The sequence below is a fragment of the Schistocerca cancellata genome, chromosome 4 (assembly GCF_023864275.1).
Source record: "Schistocerca cancellata isolate TAMUIC-IGC-003103 chromosome 4, iqSchCanc2.1, whole genome shotgun sequence".
Classification (NCBI taxonomy): Eukaryota; Metazoa; Arthropoda; class Insecta; order Orthoptera; family Acrididae; genus Schistocerca; species Schistocerca cancellata.
The window spans coordinates 916496093-916515255 of record NC_064629.1 but is presented as its reverse complement, the minus strand read 5'-3'; the positions used below and the strand labels follow the sequence as shown (position 1 = coordinate 916515255).

Sequence of the window (19163 nt, the reverse complement as noted above, 5' to 3'; positions counted from 1 at the left end):
GAAAACCTACATCGGGGTGGCCGAACGAGTCCAGCGTCTTAAACACTGCGCTCTATCTATATTAGAAGAGTGGGAAGTAGAATGATGGTTATTTCAAATAGAAACTTTATTTAATACGGACAAGAGCGAAAATGTTATACAGGGAGGCTCCACCTGTTGGACCACGTGCACTTCAAAGACAGTACGGTCACAGGTATTATTCCTTTCTCTGTATTATCCCGGCTATAGAGAATTTATTTAGTGGAAAATGGTAGTGAACTCTTCTGTCCTGTCAGATTTTTACGAAAATCATACGACAAAGCTGTTCGTAATATTGCAAAACTCTAAACAGCTCAGTCTCGGTGACTGTCGGTGCCAAATAAGTTCGCGTACTTACATGTAACATACACCTTTTTTGTTATTACGTACAGATAATCTGATGATGCGCCAACCGTTCGAAACGCGTCATTAACAACAAAGCTTTTGCAACAAACATTTTTTTTTCCTTTTTGGAGTACACAAAAGGGTTTAAAGAGTACTCGTCAATGGGGCATGCAGAAACAAACGAAAATGAAATATGTCCTTGTGTGTAAAACTGTGCATTAGCTGTAATAGTAAATTACAAAACGAATTAGCGCGGGGTAAAATTCCGTATAGATACTGAGCAGTTATTATTTCTTTTATCGGAGCTACTCCACAGAAGTTAAATCGATTCCGTGTCCGGTTTAGCCAGTGTTGCTAATCAACTGCAACGGACCAAAGGCAAGAACATCCCAAACTATAACCTAGTGTCTACTACTTAAGACGTTCTAAACGTCATCTACTAGTCATTCGATAACTACTTAAGTACAACAACTTTCTCCCTTCCAGAATCGAAAATAGGTTACGAACGCGATCCACAGGTGGTCGTTTAAGCTGCAACTAGGGAAAGGTCTGTTAGGTAGCTATTCTAGCCGCAAGAACACCTACTGCGGCACAGGCGTTCCCAGTTTCCCTTCGGATACAACCAGTTACTAAGAGTTAGTCTTCGATTTATGACAAACTGTTTCTTCCACTAACATTAGGTTCTCACCGACGGCCATTTCGAGTCTTTCGTTTTATTGCTCCCCCTAAACGTCCAAACCTACAAAGCTATGCGTTGTTCGTTCGCAATGCGCTTTAGTATCCTCTGAGAAACAAACTGCTTCGAAGGCGAAACTAAACCACGTGGGGGATATTTTGTGACTTCCACTGGCTGGCCTCTTAGCGAGAAAAAATACCGCTGGTCTTGCTTCGCCTGCAGTGCCGTTCGTGTCTTGGTATGTAAACATAGACGCACCGTTTTCAGTTACTGTCCAGCTGCAATAGTTGGCTGCGTGTTTTCAGATGGAGTAGAACGAGCGAAATAACAGTCTTTTCTCTGTTTAACTGACAGAAGGGAATGCCGTTTCTTACTTTTCTGATGCATATATCGCTTCATAATGCAAGTAGTAGAATCAAGTAACGACAACTAGCAATAATAAAAATAATTAGTAGCTCCTTAAATATGCAATATATCAATTAAATTATACTGTAAGGGGTATATTCAAGTTGCAATACACTACTACTACTACTACTACTACTACTACTACTACTACTGCTACTGCTACTACACACATCATCACAACCAGTAATAAAAATAATAATAATAAACTCAAAAATATACTTCAGTAAATTACGTTGATCTGTAAATATACACTGTAGTTTTACCACACACAGAATGCTAAACCTTTCTGAACTACACATCACACAAATTAAGTTAATATTCTTTTTTGTTTTGATGTTCATTTCACAAACATAACTCTGATTTCTTTCTACCCATTATTTTCGTTTTGTATAATGTTCAAATAATGATAAAATCGCAGCCTATATAGATCTATTTACATAATGAGCGTTTCTTTCTCCACAAAATGTTTTGAAGTATTTGTTTTAATATTTAAGTTTTTTTAAATAAAAGTGAGACTATTCTACGAGCGTGAATTATATGGTACTACCCGTAAGCACTGTATAAACGTGAACTGTTAGCTGTAGCCAAGAGACAGTTTATTCTTTTCATTCGATGGTACCATCTTGACTGATATGTTAGTGGTTGCCACAGAAAAACAGGTACGCAAAATATTATTACTGCTTGCATGACTTTTTCTCTGACTGATGCGTTTTCGAAAGCGAGAGTATCGCTGGTAAGATCTACATCTACATGATTTCGGTAAAACAATTCCGATTAATGTTCCCGGAAGTTTAGCTGAAGCAGACCAGGAAAATTCCTGGTTTCCTTAAACTACACCACGACTAACACCTACAATTGTTAGCTAAACGGAGTAACTTCTATGTCTCATAAATTTAAGCCGTCCGTTGTGACCGAGCGGTTCTAGGCGCTTCAGTCCGGAACCGCGCTGCTGGTACGGCCGCAGGTTCGAATCATGCCTCGGGCATGGATGTGTGTGATGTCCTTAGTTTAGTTAGGTTTAAGTAGTTGACCGATGGTTTATAGGGTTTACTCTTGTACATGCCTGCTCAATAATCATAAGTCAATATGTTTCACAGGATACAACATAAACGGCTACGATACAGATGTTAATTAGTACATAACATAAATATAGTTATCAATTTTATTTTCAACAACATATCTACGTTGGGCGACATTTTTCTGCGTGGTTCAATATTAACAACGCTACAACCAATTGAGTTACTTCTCGTGAGGCCTCCATGTCTTGCCACAATACCGAAATGTTCTCCTTGTTTGCGACTGAGATTTATTAACAGTGAGGAACATTCTGTAACTTACGTAAGCGTAGGAAAAATCTTCACAGTCCCCGGGAAAACGCTCACCGATATAAGCCAGATTTGTAATGAATAACGAACTTGTTCTCACGAATTCTCACTATATGTTTCGTTAGGTTCCACATATACGACGTGTTGGATGAGCCAAATTCAAATTCCCACAGTTACGTTTTCATAAACGACGTAGTGCTAGTGCGTGATTGGTTCCTTTGATAGGAAACACTAAGTAATGAAGCCACTGTTGCCGTTTGCCTTTTCTGGTAATTCAGTTCTCAAGGGCATCAAGTCCACTCCATTCTAAAAAACTTTTATACCGGCGAACTGAGGGCACTTCTCGGTACATCAGATTCCTTATATGTTCCACCATTCTCAATATTCCGCGTATCACCCGATGTGCTTGTCTAAGACGTGGCCACTCTTCATTTATTTATTTTTACTTCAGAAAGTGAACTATACACATTAATAATTCCTAGCGAGCAATTATACCGTACATGCAAATTGAGCTGTAACCTAAGAGTTCTGAAGTTTGCTTTTTTATTTCAGTATAACAGTGTTTCGTCCTTACGTATCATCAGATATGAGATCATTACAATTATGGTGCGTACGTCTACGGATCCAACATTAAGGTTTTAATAGTTATGCTATATGGTCGTAAAATACAGCTTATTTTCATTATTGCACGCAATACAATGCTTCAGCCAACACCTCATTCGAGTGATGATCTTATGGCTTATCACGCAGAAATAAAACGAAAGTAAAATATATCTAAAATGAAGTCTTCCGGTTCGATAACTAGTTGTTCACTGCATTAGCTACACCAAAAATCGTCAGAAACTGTAGCAGCTGGCATTAGGTTAGCACACAGAAGGGCGAGTAGTATTTACTCTTTATCACAAACAAACCGAAACAATTCTTTAACTCTTCTCGTCACCTTTACGTGCCAATTTTCATTAAACGTATTTACGTCCATTACTGAAAATTCTTGCACATTTCAGTTGAACGTTAAATAGAAAATTCAGGGACGTCTAACTTCCAAAATTTCTTACAGTTAATTAGTGAAAATCAAGGAAACACTAAATGTGTACATGTCAGAACTCTATCTCTAATTCCCAATAAAGAAATAGCAACATAATCATGTACAGCGTTGGCAGGAATGCGCATGCCACACAACAGTTTTTTTTCCGGTTCGTGCCCATGCAGCCATCTCACTAATGGAAAGACGATACGACAGTGCACTGGAGACAATTTTCCTATTAGTTACGACGATACGAGCCTAAGGACAATACAACACCCAATCTTCGAGCGCAGAAGATCGCCGACCCGGCGGGGAATCGAACGCGGGCCCCTTCGGTTGGCATTCTGCCGCGCTGACGCCGCAGCTACCGAGACGAACGACAGCTAACAGGTTCCTGTTACTCACAGCAGAAAATAATTCCATCAGAGCTACCGTCTGAGCTTGCGGAACTTTAATATCTGACAGTGTTGGCAATAGTCATTACGATTACTTTCTCATAACGGAAGAGAACTAATACTTCGCACATTGTACACAATTATAGAACATCTAAGAAATAAGTACTAGTTTCAATTTGTACGGAATATATTGAGCAGCAGCTGACGACTTTCGGTAACTTTTTCTACCTTTTTTAGCAAATCCTGATCATGCTCATTTACACAAATACCCACGCGTGGGCATATATATACTTCTTCAGACTTTTTCTGTCGTGTTGAATTAGACTCAGTTACATCAGCGTTGCCTTTACCGCCAATTTCATTTAAAGCTTGCGAAGGCACTCTCAATGACTAATCTATTTTCCCTTGTACAGGTATTTCATTTACATGCAAGAAACAAAGAATTTTTTTCTCTCTACAAGAAGACAAGAGTACATTATGAATAGATATCCATTAAGGCACTCGCCCTACGCTATTTCTTTCCCATTGATAAAATGGCCCAAAATTTCATCATCGTCGGCAACATACTCACATTTTTTTTTATAATCGCCAACGCAAACAGCGAAACGAATTTATATGAAAGCGAGTATCTTTTTTTGTTGACTGAAAATCCCAACATTTGTTTGTGCGGGCAGTAATAATAATCTTGCAAAGAACGCGAACACACAGGAGCAGATTCTTCACCGAAGTTATTTGGAGAGACGGTTAAAAATTGTTAAAATTAATACTACAATCCACTGAACACCAGACGATAGTGTTAATGTGCTAGTTGAGTAGTGTAAAGTCCCATTTAATCAGAAAAATAAAAGCTAAGTGGTAAGCACTGAAGACGACCTTATTATCAATTTCTGCGAGGCTAATATCTTATTACATTTCTCTTCAATTGGGAAATGAGAGGTGGATTGTGTAAATGGAACATATCTAAATCACCTTGCGTTTTGCTGATAAACGGTTAGCCTCTAGTGCAGAAAAACAACAGAATTGTGAAATATAATACAGCAAATTTGAATGTAGACCAGAAAATTAATTATAATAAGACTAAAACAATTATAATGGATACAATGAAAAGAAAACCGGACAAATTAACAAGTAGTCCTAAGACAAGCTGAGAAGTTTTTATGTTTAGCAAAGTTCAAGGCAATGTCTCAATGGTCAGCAATATAAAATAACGGAAGAGTAAAACTGGCCTGGACTTCTTTTGGTAAATCAAATAGTCTTCTAGACTAAGCTCGCCCCGTATTTCATAATCACTGTGTGTTAGCCGTTTTCACATATGGCAGTCAGGCACTGACTTTTGTTGTGAAAACCACTCAAAAACTTGTGGCTGCACAGCGGCGTGCTGTGAATTACTGAGAGACACAGGAAAGAAACAAATCAGAGTACAGACTTAAGTGAAAGATGTAATGACTGTTGTGAAAATGAAGATGCGTAGGATATGTAGCCAGGTTTGAAAGTAATCAGGAAACACTGAGGCGACATACAAAAATATGCTTAGCAGCATGGTCAAGTTTATACATCAAATGGCTTATGACATTTGCTTCGTTCGCATTTATTTCATCGATGAACGCAAAAATTAGTGACTTACGAATATCACAATGGCTAACTCGATTTTTGGGACACTTTCACTTTGTTGAACTCAACTCAAAGAGAAAATCGTTTTGAGACTTTTAGTATTGTTTCTGATACGTCAAACACAATGCGTACGATTTACATTGTGCAGATGCAAAACGCAGGTGATGGGAACTGGATGCATGTGGTGCTACAGAAAGCTGTTAAATTCACTAGACAGAATTCAAGAGGTAACTGCCAGAAGAAATAGGAGGGAGAATGCACAAGAGGATGTGAAGCATCCCAGCAAGAGTTATAATAAGCCGAGCAAACAGCAGGGGATAGCTAAAATGCAGAATCTGGATGAAACCTTGGTATTTAACACCAGTTATTGACGACGTTTCATTTAGTAGGTATTTAAGGAACGCGAAAAGTAAAGGATGCTACGAAATACTGGTAACTTAAAAAAAAATTTAAAGTGTTTATCACTTATGCAGTGATACGAATATCAAGCTGTGGTCGGAAAATTTAGAGGTAATTGCTTAGCTTTATTTTAAATAATGTGCCATGGACAAAGGAAAGTGCACAAAGACATTACTGTGATATACTCTCATGTTCTTCGTTTCAGAGTAGAAATAGTATGCTTGTTACAGAATTATTGGCACGAGCCACTATTGTGGCTTAATAGTAAGCGAAGCTAAATCTTATAGATTGTTTCATACCTGGTTTTTAAAACTCACGAACTTTCCAATAACTATATTGTAATGGGTTATCTTAACTTAATGGAATCGTAAACAGTTTTATCTACGTTTTTTGCGATTCTGAAAATCCAATACGAGTGCATGGCAGTCACACTTTACAGCGCAGCGAAATTCGCAGCTCGAATTGTAAACTTTACTTTAATAATCTAAACGTTGTAGACTTGATATCACAGGACTGACTGTGTTATTTATCCTAAAAATATCTGGGCCATAACGCCCTTTCTGACATCCAGCCAGGTAAACTTCCTATTTCATCATTACGTTCATTATGATACGGGTTATAATAACTTTGTATTTAACACGGAATTTTTGTATTTCGATATAATAATGACAGAAACAGAATAACGAGAGCGAAAATAACTGTTTACATTTGTTTGCGCACGGAGGAAAAATTCAGGCGATTTGTACAATTAGAGTCTGAACAGCAAGAACAATGAGTGAGTGAATGAGGGAGAGAGAGGTGTTGAAGTCGTGGAACAAGTAATAAAGATAGGGGGAAAACATTGTGACGTTAGTACGTGAAAAATGAAAAGAGAAAGGAGCGTAAATAGGAATGACAAAAACTAAGACTTTCAGCTTTTTCTTGAGTAGCACATCATAATGAGTGTTGTGTAGCTTGTTCCAGAGATGGAGAGGAGCGACTGGAGAACGTTTTTGTTTTATGGATGGGTACAGCTACGATAATTGAGACGATGGTACTTGGTCTGTAATACCAGATACTGAGGGGCATGTTCACTGCGAAACCGAAGCTGACAAACAGCGTGTGGCATTCACGTAACCCTGTCCAGTAGCAAGCATACGAACACGTGGTTACGGTTCCACTTCTAAATCTGCGGTCTCTATGTACCGTTGTGTCAAACGGTTCCCCAGTTCGAGAAAATAACACCTCTAATAGAAACAGAGTTGTGATGTTCGGCTCATTCTTAGGGTTAATGACTGCTTTACTTTACTACACCATCCGAACTAAGGGGCATACGCCGAATATTTACAAGAAGGACGTTAGGCAGGGATGCAGCCATTTGTATTCAACTGCTGAGCCCGAATATCTATGATCAATGAGAGTTTCAGAACTGGGATTACACTGGAGTGTTAAATAATATCAGTAATAATGTTGGTCCACCCTCTGTGAAAGTGTGGACGAAGTGAAGGAATTCTGCTATTTAGAAAGCAAAATTCCCTAAAGGAAGTCTATTGGTACCAAACTGGAGGCTTAATTTGAGGAAGAAATTCCAGAAATGTGGTTTAAGGGAAGGATGTACGAAATTAAGCGGGCTGTAGGATAAGAACTGAGGTTTTCAAAGAATCTGTGTGACAAAAGGAATAGCTAACTGGATAGAACATAGATTAAGACACCAGATAATAACTGACTGTAAGAAAGGGAACCGTAGCGCGGAAGAAATTACAGAGGACGGCAGAGACTAATATATATTTATAGTAAACAACTGAAGACGTTCGTTGCAACTCCTAATCTGAAATAAAGAGTTCGGTAAAAGTGATAAAATCGTAGCAGGCCACACAAAACGAGTCAGAAGACTGACAAACCCCTCAGAAAGGAGAAAACGTTTACAAAAGTAGAACGTAATAATTCCACGAGTTAATGAAACACGCAGATCAAGAAGAGTGGAAAGTCTGCTCCGAGCGGTACCAAGTTTTTGAAACTGTTTACTTGTGTCTTCAACAACAGATGGTAAGATGGCCCCAGTGGAGAAAAGGCTTTGGGGAAAGACGCGTAAAAGGGGGGAGGGCTTGTTAACGCTTCTCAACTTTGGTAGCCCTATTGGCAGTGCCGAAGCCATCAACAAAGAAACCTCCAGCTTATTGAATGGAGGCAGCGCTGCCGCGAGCCGACTGCCCCCGACGTCAGCCGGAGGTTGCCGAACACGTTTTCAGATTTACGTCTCCTCCTGTCCCCCTCTGGCGGCCGCGAGTATTTGGTCGCCCCTTACCGCCACCTTTGCGAATAATTCCAACGCCCTGCTCAAAAAGCACAATCCGTCAGTACGTATGCCAGCGCGTAGGTTATCGGATCCTCTTTTCACGATACTTCCGTCTAACAGTGAATAGACAAATTTTTGGAAATTTGTGGTAAGGTCTTATGGTACCAAACTGCTGAGGTCATCTGTCCCTAAGCTTACGCACTACTTAATCTAACTTACGCTAAGGACAACATACACACACACACCCCCATGCCCGAGGGAGGACTCGAACCTGCGACAGGGGGAGCCGCGCGAACCGTGACAAAACACCTGAGACCGCTCGGCTACCCCGCGCGATGGTGAATTGACAATGTGATATCTTGCAGCACTGCAAACATTCTTTCCAGTCGTTGTGTTGTTAATATCGCTGTAGTAATATTTGAGAGACTGCTACCACTCAATTGCAATCTTTCTACAACGAGGCATTCCAATCGCCGTAAATCCCTGTTCTCAGTACTCGATTATATTTGTCAGTAAGATGGTACGATAACAGTTCTCATATGCGACATCTTTCTAAGTGTTCTCCCGACCCCAAGTATTTAGAACAGTGACTCCATAATACGTAAAGTTCTTACAAAGTCATCGGTTGCCTTGGTACTCTGCACTTTCGTCCGTATGTACCAGTGGCGTTTCTAATTTACTTATCTGTATCAACATCACAACGTTGGTTTTGAGTTTATAATCACAATATTGTATACTATGACGCCGTACAACATCCAGAAGAATTTTAATCATCAAGATACCGGACGCAGAAAGCTACGTAGTTATATCGCTGCTGATATGCTTCGTGCGTCGTATTTTGGTAAATATTCTGTCGCTATTCCATTTTTATGCCTTGGCCACATCACCTTATTCACTTGTTACGTACGATATGAGCATTACTTGATACCGAATAGTGCCCATTAAATAAAGCTACGATACCAACTTCAAATGTAACTGTCAATGCAGCCTATGACTTCTTACTTCGTTGTTCAGTATTGAGTATTTTTCGTATTACTTTTATACCTTTCCGCAGAACGTTCTGGCCAGACATTAAGAGTACGGCTTAGCGTGAATTTGTTGTGATACTGAGTTTTGTATATTGCTAGCCCACCATTCTCAGTATCACTCCATCTTTCCAACTTCTTCCTTCCATCCTCAGTAATGTCCACATTTCAAAAGCCTTTCTCTACCCCTCTGCCTCAGTATCCGCGTTTTAATATAATACAGGAGGACATTCCATACCTAGCATTGCATTAGCCTTTTCCTTAGATAAGTTGTCCGTATTTCTGTCGAAAATTTTTTTTTCCATGAAATGCCTGTTTCCCCACTGTTATTCTGGTTTCTATTTCTGTACTGCTCTTCCAGTCTGTTTCTATCATAGCTTCGCATATGTTGTAATGCTTCTCCATTGAGCATTATCTTCACCTTTTTGTTTCCATTGCCATTACTATTGTTTTCTTTGTGTTTATTTTCATTCTATAAATCTTATAAATATATGGAAAATAAACCGCCTGTTCCTGATTGACATGTATGCTCTTAGTCCTAACTCAGTAGAATACACTGCCATTCTATAATGCTAGTAGCTGTTGTTACTTCTGTTTTTGCCTTGTTTTTACAAATGCGAACCCGTTCATACAGCAAGTATGATTAAGCCAACGTCTGTGTAGTCAAACTATTACGATTGGCATTAGTTTTCGTGGCAACATGCCTTTTCTAGTTATTGTAATACTGTAATTAAATTTATCCATTAGGTGAACTGACTGATCCAAGAGTATTACCGCCCTCTATGTTCATAAATGCGCCATTCTTTTGCATTTTAAGAACTTCAAAAAGTGTCACAGTGCGCTGGGAGAAGAAATTTCGATTTATGTTTCGTATTCTGACGTGTCCTTAAATTGGTAAATGCGGTTCTGAACGTGTCTATTATTTACAGAAATACCATTCACAAACCCATTTCTATCTACAGTACGCTTGCCTGTTGTCCATGTCAGTACCTTAGAAGCTGTAAATTAATCACTCTTCATGCATTCAGCCCTCTTCTCTTTTCTGTAGTGCAATTTCGTAGTAAATCTTTACAATAACCCGAACAGCAATCACAAGGAGCGGGTCCCTCCTTGCGGCATTCTCGGAATCAACAGAAACGATAATGAGAATATAAATAGATAGCTTTAGTTACATAGGATTTGGTAACCATAACGATTATCTTCCATCATACTTAATTTCCCAGTCGGTACTTTCCCTCACGCCGTGGGCGTATGGCACGGGGAAGGGGTCGACTGATAATACATAGTACCATTCGCAATGTAGTGCAGGGACTTATGTAGTACACATGAATATGTGCTCACGATGCCAAAATTTGATTATATAGACAGTATTTTTAATTCAAATCACATAATTTTTCAAAATTGGTCGAGCGCAGAACCAGTTCTAAATTAACTTCTCTGCCGTGCTGTAAGTAGAGACAAAATAGTAGCGCTATCCATCCTTTCCGTTTGAAAATGGTATGCAAATCTGTCTATCTTTGGATTCCGTTTTCTCTCATTACAGTTCTAAACGCTTAATACATTTTTCCCGCCAAGTGTTCTACGCAAGTGATCTTCTGCGGTTTGCACGACCACATGCTGACACTGTTACAGTGATATTGCACGAAACGCGAATTTTAAAAAAACAAAACATACACTTTTTTAGCGTGCAGAGAGACTCGCAGCAGAAAAATGCACGTTCCTTTGATCTGCCGCGCGGCGCACATTCTGATTTGAGCGCGGCCCGCGAAGCGCAACGGAAAAATGAACGCGAAATGCTACCGTGTCAACAGCAAGCAGAAAGCATCGATAACATGGGATCAGCAACTTATAAAAGTTGTAACCTATATCGAAAGAGAGGGCAGTTGGTTAATTTCCTCAAGGCTTGAAAACACCAACAGACAATACCGCAAAGGGACTCTGTAACTTTATAAAACTGAATGTTTCAGTGTGTAAATATGTGATTAATAGAAACTTATCTTAACTACCAGTGCCACATATTCACATCCTAGCATTTGAGACTTCTAGACCGAAGTAAAATCAATTAATCTCCCTATGTAAATCTTCACCTCCGGTGAAATTACGCGAAGTCGTTTAGTTTCTGTTTTAAATATTGCTATAATAAAGCTTGCACAAATATAAGTATTCGCCACTGAATTTTATTAGAACGATATTATTTAATGAAGTCGATACCGCTATACAGCGATACCGAAAGATTCATTTATTTAAAAACTCTTCGTTAGAATAATCTAAGAAGAATTGATAAGCTTGATGCGGTCGTGAGGCGTACGTTTCTTTGGTCACTTGGCTTACTGTCAAAACCGCATAACTGTACGGCGATTTCGTATTTCAAACGAGTTGCCTAGCTATACATTCTGCCCCTGGCAATGCTCAGGCAGGTATGAAAACTCATTTACATTGTTTGCCTCAAGAAAAAAAACTAAGTGATGTATTCATAGTGGAAGGAAGAGGAGAATTCTACAGCCAGTTCAAGTACTGTTTTCTGCGTAAATACAAACTTCCATACCGGTTTTATTGCGGAACTGGACAAATCGAAGCAACAAAATTATTCTAGTATCCCGCTTAAGGGCAATTCAAAATAACATTTACATTGCGCCTAAAACTTACTATTAAGAAATTTATTTCGATTCAGGAGTTACGGCTGACGCAAAATAAATTTTCACACTTACAACATCGCTGCCCGAACTGTCTGGAGACGATCGGGAACAACTTTTTCTCTTATAAGATTACACCAGAAACAATATTAAAACTGTTACCTCTTCAATTCTAATGTAATGATATCTCAGACACAATCATCATTTCAGGTCATAGGCCTAGATTACTTTATTTTCACTAATTTAAAATTGAAAATAACGTCATAGCTACAAGACACACAATGACAATTCGTGAATCCTTCACGAGCTTCGCAGACATTATCCTCCGTTAGCAACGATCCTGCTAACCTAATTATCAATAATTAAAAAATTTATGAAATTGTGTTCACAGTAACTGTTACCAATTACGATATCTTGATTAATTTTTAGTAAGTTTAATCTGTATTTCCATGTTTTACACAGTAAAAGCAGTGATATAACGCTCTGCAGAAACGACAGGGCCAAACTCGCAGAACAAAAGCAAGCTAAGCATAAAAAAATTCTGTACGATCTGCACCATTTGTTCTGGTTGGAAGCCATAGAATTGAAGCACAAAACGTCATCTCTACAGGGACACGCAGAAGGCGCGGGAATTTACTATAGCAAAAACATACAGATACCTACAACAAAAACATCAGATCTTACATCTGTGTATTGCCTGCCGTAACGTAGCACTAGTTTGCGACGCAGGGAGCGATGCAACTGAAGATTTTGATGATTAACAACGTGAGCCATATTTTTTCTCATAACAGCACGAAGGAAAGCATTTTATTACACCGGTGGAGAGAACACCACCGTTACACGTAGGGAATTTGAATGCTACACCGGACCAGCTTTGAAATGGATGGTGCTGGCGGCATAAGCGACTTTCCGCTTAGATGCAAGAAGCGAGCGCAAAAATCAAACGAAATAACTAAGGAAAAATGAAATGTTCGTCGCCGAGCCGCATAAAAAAATTAGCAGCCATCTTGGGCTTTGTGTCTAGCTGTAGAAGAGTCCTGCTTTAATTACGGCATTGTGCCAATGCCCATCATACCGTTAGAACGCCAAATGCTGCCGCCTACGAATGTACAAGAGAATGCTCTAGAAAATGAATACACAAGAAGTAACAAATTTAAGCAATTTAACAAATTTAAGCCTTTATCTTAGACCGCCGCTAACTCCAGGGGCCGCTAACAATAAACGTGTCCATGTCTCCGACGTATGAAAATAAACGAATGTGGTTACTGCAAACGCTTAGGTATGATTGTAGCTGGCTTCCATGATCCTGAGATTCCCTATTTCATTCGCAATAATGATTCAAATAAAATATACCGAGCAGAACGAGATGGTTAGAAAAGTGTTACGGTTAACAACGTGTGATACCCCTTGTCACTTCATGGGTTGCACACCGTAACCATTGTACATCGGTTTCTTATTCAGTGTATAAAAAGAAGTTAATCTGCACAAAATGTTCGTCGCAATCACGTATACAGACTTGTAATTATTGCTACGGTTTTTCGCAAAACGATCATTACCTAACAGACACCACAGCACCTAATGCCCTCTGACATTACAGGTTCGCGATAACAATGCTAGAACACGTGAGTGACGAAAATGCACGCGTTAACTTCACATGTTCGCGATAACAATGTTAGAAGAAGTGAATGACGAAAATGTACGCGTTAACTTCGAATGCCGCTTCTCAAGTAGCACACGTCAAGCGGTAGTAATACATTGTCATCGATAAATTGTTCTTCATCAGAATGCGAGTAAGGATGCGCTCTTGATTGAACCACATGACTTGTTATACGACGTATGATTATAAGGGTCAGGGTGGCTTGTGCTGTGAAGGAAGGCACTGTAATAAAGCTGAAGGAATGCGGTCGGGAAAGGAATTAACGGAAGATGTGCACCAGTTTTAAATAGTTCAAACACTAAAGTACTAATTGTGAGAGCCGTACTCTCTTCAGAACCTTTATAACCAATTATCATTCTGAAGAGTACTGTCTCGAGTAATTAAACACAATATATCGAATTACTAGCATTGAGACCCACATTCCAGAAAGTATTTACGTGGGCCACATGTTAATAATATATTTAGTAAATGTCAACCCAAAAGTGATCACTACATTATAAACAAGTAAATACTTATATGCTACGCACCTTATCGACGAACAATTAGAGACAACACAAATCAAATGACAAGCAGAGTAACATACGCTATCGCGTTAACAACTACAGAAAGCGTGTGACAATCTGCAAATAATTCACCAGAATTTCAGAATAATATATAATACGTGTTACGATTCATGAGGGCAAACGTATTAAGCGTAAGCAGAAACATCAAGCATGAAAATTACAACTAGCGTGCAATCCGGTGTGCGTGAATACAGTGAAGCCGTCTGTAAACAACAGCGGCTCACCTACAACCGAGCGCACGTGTATAACACACACGCGTCGCTCTCTACGTAAACATTGTGCGGAAAACTAAATTATGTTATTTGCTAGTCTACGGAGTTCGAACTTCACTACACTGTTTCTTTTGAAGCTGTGTACCCGAAACGTGACAGTGCGTAAAACTATCGTAATATGTGAGGCGGTAAATATTCACATACCTGTGGTTCTTCACAGGTCCGGGTTGATTGAGTCTGGGTGCTCAGTCATCGTCGGACCTCGCCAGCAACAATATTATGCAAGAGATGCATTGTTGATGAAGAAACCAGTCACATGCGACGCACAAGGGATACCCTTGTGTGAATAATCTTCTTTGCTAAAACACCAGCTGTATATTGTGTAATAGCTGTTGCACACGCTAATTCTTTGTCAGAATAATTCCTAACCTTCCCTCCCACCGCCCCTCACACGACCGGAGCAGTTATGCGTCCGTCTTCAACTGCCAGTCTTCTTCCCACATGCTTCACGCAAAGCCGGCGTCCAAATAAAAAAAAATAAAAAATAAAATAAAATAAATGACAGGCAAGTTTCTACGGCTTGCGGAATGCAGCTGACAGCTCTTCTCTGGTTGTTAGAGGTGGTGCTATGAGTGTGTACGGTGCAGAGAGATTGGCAAAAGCCACGAGCGAAAGCGGGGGAGGGCTCGTGTCTCGCACTGCCAGCCCAGCACAATCGCCCCGCGCTGCGCTCTCACTCCGACTGGCGGGCACCAAGCTTCCAGCGCTGGAGCCCGCCTGCCGCGTTTGCCGCCAGAGGCCCTTCGCGTGCTAGCAGCCGGCGTTGCCATGTCGACAGAATCTTGGCGGGGAGGGGGGACACAGCTGCACCTACAACTCTCACAAAAACGGGGCTCGAGTTGTCAAACAACTGAAATTTACAGGCCGGCCGCTTGTATGCAGGTAATATGTCGTATTAAAGCTTGTATCACACACACATCTACGGCTGAGAAGTAACTTTATCAGGGCCCCACAGTCGAAAACAAACGTACGCATCTGACGAGGAAGAGGAATATTAGTCACTTTAATTACTTGGAGGCCCAGCACTGAGCGTGTGCATGCCTGCTGATTCCATCATGTGTAGCTCCATGTATATCTGCGTATAACTTATACCGACCACGCCATTTATTGATCTGATGCATCACCATTGTTCTGTGAACTTGAAGTTACCCCTGACTCTGAATTTCAAATGTCCTGTACCATTGTCGAGTAGACAATGACTCACTTCTATTAAAACCATTTCGCTTGTACTCATCCACATTTTGCTTTATCATTACACAAATGACGTGACTATAACCGCTTATCACTCGCTCGTGCTTCGTCATCGAGCTAAATTTATGCCGACTGTAGCGAGAGAAAATGGAGGTCAGTGAAATGCATTAAGACGCTTAGCAATCGATAAATTAACTCATTATATTCAAAAGTAGGGGTACAATTGCCTCTTCACTGCTGTCAACAGACAGAGATGAGCTCTATAGTCCTTCACACAGAAGAGTACGGGCTACACCGAAATACCAGTTGTCTGTAGGTGTTTCGACAATACAAATCCCTGAGCATCGCGTAGCACAAGTTTTCAGAAGAGCAAACTGTTCGGTGAATTGACGAGAGAAAACTCTTCAAGCGTTTCTCCTACCACGTCTTTTTTGGATCTTGAGAGTATTATTCCTGACATTAGAGTCGCCGTGCATCTCAACAGTTGCCATATATTCAATTCTTGACTTAAATTGAACGGCTGTGTGACAGAACATGTACAACACAGGCATCCACCCAGGATTTTGATTATGTTTACCGGTCAGACTTTTCAAGTCGAAACCAATCTGACTTTTTAAATTGTTAATCAACGCTACAAACTTCCTTTATGGAATATTGTAACGACCGACACGAACAGGAAGCTATTCAAAAAAGAAAAGTGTGATATGAAATTCTGTGTGTGATTTAAACTACTCTGAACCGTCACTCTCCCTTTCCACTTGTTTGCGCTGAACAATTATCTCGACACTAAACTGGAAGCACTACTCAACGCGCCTTTCTAAAGAAAACCATGATGCTCACCAGACTGGCCGATTCATTGACGTTGCTTGGGATTGCCACTTGATTTTTTGTCTTGTATTTCCAACCAGCAGTCAAGAGTGATACTGTAAACGATGGTCGGCAGGAAGCGGCCTTCAGTCCCACTGTTAAGTTAATGTATGCTATATAATTGAAAGAAAATGAAATGTGAGAAACACAAATACAGTTGCTAAGAAATGTAAAACAGTTTTAGATTTCCTAACTTGCGCACAGAATTTAAAAAGAAACGAGAGGACGCTATATGAAGGAAATATTAGACGTCATCGAAATACAGCGTCATTTGTAGCGGGACAGGAACCGAAAAACAACGAAGCACCTAGGATTTTTCAGTTTTATCGGGCATTGACAGCAGGAGATCAATCAGGCACACTAATTAGATTTGCCCACGTGTGACACGTTTTGCAAATATTTATGTACTGTAATCAAAGAGATAAACACAGTAACAAAACGTGTCTTGAAAATTTTCATTTGTAAAATATTAAAATCAGAGATTGTACGTTAATAATAGTGTCACAGTCGTAGATTAGAAACTGCAGTGATCTGTCTATAATGGTTTGCTCAGTTAACGTTCTGTGAAATAGTTTTTGTTAACTGTGTTCGGCAGTGTTGATAAATCGTAGAAATGACAATGTTACACATGAAGCTGCCGTATGATTTATTTTTAATTGTACGATTGGTTTCGGTCCAAGAATCTGCCTTTGCACAACAAAATATTATTTATAAATATTATATTTTGACACTTCTTTAATGATATTTACACTTTACACTAATCTATAAAGACAAGTCTCTATCTAATGTGTTATCAAAACTTTCGAAAAGTGCTTGACCGATTTACTTCAAATTTTCACACGAAGATCTAATAAACATTCGGACGGACTTAAGCTATTTATATTTTCTAATATACACGGTGTTTCACAGTTCATCTTACAAACTTCTAGAGGTTGTAGAGGGGACGTAGTAGATTTTGTATTACATAGGAACCCATCTCCGGAAAAGACATCCGGCGGCGTTACTCAGCGCCAAAGTTATAGGCGCCTGCGCCTGTAAATGTACTTAAATACGAGGTGATACCGTGATGATATTACAAACTTTCAAGCGTGATGGAGAAGGATAAATGTATCAATCTAAGGTAAGGGTCCCTGCACCGGAAATGAACGAGTGGAAAGTTATATGCGAAAGTAATTTTGATACCTCTGACAGTGGAATAGGTGTACAGGTACTGTTGTTGCTAAGATTGTTGCGTAGGCAACTTTCAGAGGTGGAGGTATGGACCAAAACAAAGAGAAATGGCTAGTAAAAATGGGCTCTAAAATGCATACCTTAAGATCTATGAGCACTTGTTCAGTAGAGGAGATGTTTCACTAGCGAAGATGATGAAGTTCTCATAGCTCCTCAGGCATGCCTTTTAAAGCCCATAATTGTTAGCCACTTTTTCTTGTATTCGTCCATACTACCACGTCTGAAAGTTTTTCGCTTGGTTCCTATGTAAAACTTGATCTACCAAGTCTCCTCTACAACTTTTAAAAGTGTGTAACAGGAATTGTGAAGCAGCCTGTATATGGTAAATAAATAAGTACAGGATGTTCGGAAATTCCCGTTACAGACTTCTGGGATTCGTAGAAGGGAGTGGTGCACACAGAAGGAGGGGTGGAGGAGGAGATGGACAATGAGAGGGGAAGGATGAGATAGACAGAGAGAGGAGACGCAAGGAGTTCAGGGTTTATGCCCAACTCTCATACACACTTAGCAACTGCGAACCATTTCTGGGTTCGCTAGTATATATAAGCATACACATCAAAAAGAGTTTTGCATCACCTCGGTTCCGAGAGCTCCGGAACCTCTACAGAAAATTGGAATAGAGATAAACATAAACATCATTTCCGCCCTCTTTATTGCTCATGAAAACAACACATTGCATGTTGTGCCACCATACAGCGAGACCTTCAAAGATAGTGGTCTAGATTGTTGTACACACGTACCTCTAATACCCAGTAGCACGTCCTCTTGCATTGATGCATGCCTGTATTCGTCGTGGCATACTATCCACAGGTTCATCAAGGCACTGTTGGTCCAGATTGTCCCACTCCTAAACGGCGATTCGGCGTACATCCCTCAGAGTGGTTGGTGGGTCACGTCGTCCAGAAACAGCCCTTTTCAATCTATCCCAGGCATGTTCGATAGGGTTCATGTCTGGAGAACATGCTGGTCAATGTAGTCGAGCGATATCGTTATCCTGAAGGAAGTCATTCACAAGATGTGCACGATGGGGGAGCGAATTGCCGTTCATGAAGACGAATACCTCGCCAATATGCTGCCGATATCTTTGCACTGTCGGTCGGAGGATGGCATTTACGTATCGTACAACCGTTACGGCGTCTTCCATCACCACCAGCGGCATACGTCTCCCCCACATAATGCCACCCCAAAACAGCAGGGAACCTCCACCTTGCTGCACTTGCTGGACAGTGTGTCTAAGGCGTTCAGCCTGACC

At 40.1% G+C, this 19163-nt stretch overlaps 1 protein-coding gene across 1 annotated transcript in view; it reads right to left on the bottom strand.

The window, feature by feature from the left end:
• Window positions 1-15292, bottom strand: part of LOC126184502 (latrophilin Cirl) — a 796671-nt gene extending 781379 nt beyond the window's left edge. The window contains exon 1 of the mRNA XM_049926894.1: window positions 14768-15292. The gene's annotated coding sequence lies outside the window, so the exon portion shown is untranslated. The remainder of the gene's footprint in view (window positions 1-14767) is intronic.
• Window positions 15293-19163: the final 3871 nt, after the last annotated feature.